The sequence below is a fragment of the Neoarius graeffei genome, chromosome 3, assembly GCF_027579695.1.
Source record: "Neoarius graeffei isolate fNeoGra1 chromosome 3, fNeoGra1.pri, whole genome shotgun sequence".
NCBI lineage: Eukaryota > Metazoa > Chordata > Actinopteri > Siluriformes > Ariidae > Neoarius > Neoarius graeffei.
In genome coordinates this window covers 62,000,047-62,002,796 of record NC_083571.1, presented here as the reverse complement: position 1 = coordinate 62,002,796, position 2,750 = coordinate 62,000,047, and positions in this window count along the sequence as shown.

The following is a 2,750-nucleotide window of genomic DNA, read 5'->3' as shown; positions in this document are numbered from 1 at the left end:
GTACTAAAGCAATGCTTGTGTTGGTTTGGGGATTTTATAGGCTGTATGTCACCACGGTGATTTTTTTTCCCCCCTCTGTGATGCTGTTTGAGGCATGATAATTAGCCTTCACCTTGTCGTACAGGATCTAATTGCATGTTCATGTTTGTCTTGTCTTACGGGAACATGTTACAGTATTTCATTGTTCTATTATTCAGGTGCAGGAAGCAAATGTGACCGCTTCAAATCTTGAGAATGTGTCACATTGATGTGTGTATCAAACTTAAATACAACAAAAATTGAATTATAAATTCTTGTAACACAGCTGCATATCAACAGCAAACATTTACCAGTATCTCTACATTCGAAGCATAATCTTAAACATTTTCTAAACATAATCTTAGAAAGCATTTTCAGATGATCTTACTTTATTTGTAAATTCAATTTTGAAGTACAAAAAATATTTTTTCTGTCCACGTATGTTGTGTTCATCAGCTTTTAAGTTTGAATTTATGTGTAAAAGAGGCTTTACAACAATAAATATCACAAAATATTTCTCGATACATGATCTCCTTTGCTTGTTTTTCATCACTTCATCAAGCTTCATTTTGGGAGCTAAAAGTAATGTACAAATTTGAATGTCATGGATGTCTGTCAGCATTTATTGTATAGCCAGTGACAAGCAGGATAGATTAAAGATTGCCATGAGCCCCTGACGTACTCCTAATATGCTATGTACTGTTTAAAAATACTAAGACAGTGACAGCAAAAGAGGACAGTGTGATGGCTGCAAAAGTCAGCAAATTTTTCCAGGTTTTAATCCTGCATGTTATATACCCCACCCCTCTTTTTTTTTTAAATATAAAAACAGATTAAGGTTCAGATTACACATTATTTTAAAAAATATTGAAATAGCTTTCTTTTACTCCCAGATCCACTGTTTGGGGAGCTCACTGTGAAATGTACTGCAATAGACTTTTTTTTTTCCTGTTTGGATTAATCTGTATGAAATTTATGGGCTTCAAAGAAGCAAGAAGAATTAGAAACAAATCAATATTTTATAAATGTATATATGTTTACAGACATTTTAAAAAATGATTTTTATGATAAAAGGAATTAATTTCGTTTTGTAGTCTTTGCTAAGAAGAACAAAAATTAAATTAAAATGCATTTCTTCATTTTCCCATTTCTATTTTGAAACAAAAAAACAAAACAAAACATGATTCTTAATGTTGAGCAGCTACCGGCTGCACTGACACACTTGGCCAGCTGTAGTCTGGCTGCCTGCAGCCCGGGAAGCGGTCAGCTGAGATAGTCCAGGGGATAAGGTAGCAGTGGGGCCATGGGGAGATGGGGAGGCACTGTGGTCCGGGGAGGGGAAAGCAGGTAATGGTATAGATACCTCCATAACCACGGTTATGGAACAGCCTTCCAAGTAGTGTTCAGGAATCACAGTCTCAGCGTTCAAGTCTAGGCTGAAAACATATCTGTTTAGTCAAGCCTTTTGTTAATGGTGTTTATGAGGTAAAGGAGTAGATCAAGAGGGTCCTCAGACATAGTGTTTTGGTAAACTGGGATGTATGGATGCTGTCAGTCCCCCACTCACTTGCTCACTCGAGTTTATTGGCAGTGTAGTGGCTGGCTGCTTTATGTCCTGGGGCTCCCTCATGCCTGTGTTACCTTATGCTGTCATACTTAGTTTTGCTGGAGTCCCTGCTTGTACTCAGTGCAATATGTATACTGTTCCTACTTTATTCAAGTGACATTGGGCAATACCTAATAACCTGTGTTTTCTGTCTCCCCCCCCCCCCCCCCCAATCTGTCCCTCTGAGTTGCATGTCAATCCTGAGATCGAGATGCTGACCTCTTCTGCTCCTCGGACCTGCCTGATCCATCCTGATGCACTACGTCTAGTTGGAGTCTCATCATATCGCTCCTGTGGAGGACGGCCCCATATGGACAGTTGAAAGTCACACTTGGAAGATGCTCTGGACACTTACAGTAATGCTTTTATAGTTGAGGACTACAGTTGACTTGCTAACTTTAGGACTGCAGTTGTCATGAACAGTTTTGCACTCAAGTTTCCATCAATGAAGAGTTATAACATCAACGAAACTGACTTCCTGTTAAAACTGTTGATGTTATAGCCATGTTGTCTGTTGTTGCCCAAATGAGGATGGGTTCCCTTGTGAGTCTGGTTCCTCTCGAGGTTTCTTCCTCATGTCGTCTGAGGGAGTTTTTCCTTGCCACCGTCACCACAGGCTTGCTCATTGGGGATAGATTAAGGATAAAATTAGCTCATGTTTTAAGTCATTCAAATTCTGTAAAGCTGCTTTGCAACATTGTCTATTGTTAAAAGCGCAATACAAATAAACGACTTGACATTCTGAACATTTTTCTTTTGTTTTCTGACATCTGATGGAAGATGGGGCAGGAGTATGTTTTCCATCACTGATGCATTTCTTTTTTGAATGCTTTATTTTTCTTTCTGAAGCATGTAAGCAAGGAACAGAAGGGGTTGGGAAGGTAGGTCAAATCGGATATCACATCTTATATATATTAAAAAAAAAATTTATATATATATATTAAAAAAAAATTATATATATATATTAAAAAAAATTTATATATATATATATATATATATATATATATATATATATATATAAAATTTATATATATATTAAAAAAATTTATTTATATATATATATATATATATATATATATATATATATATAAAAAATGTATGTATATATATATATATATATATATAT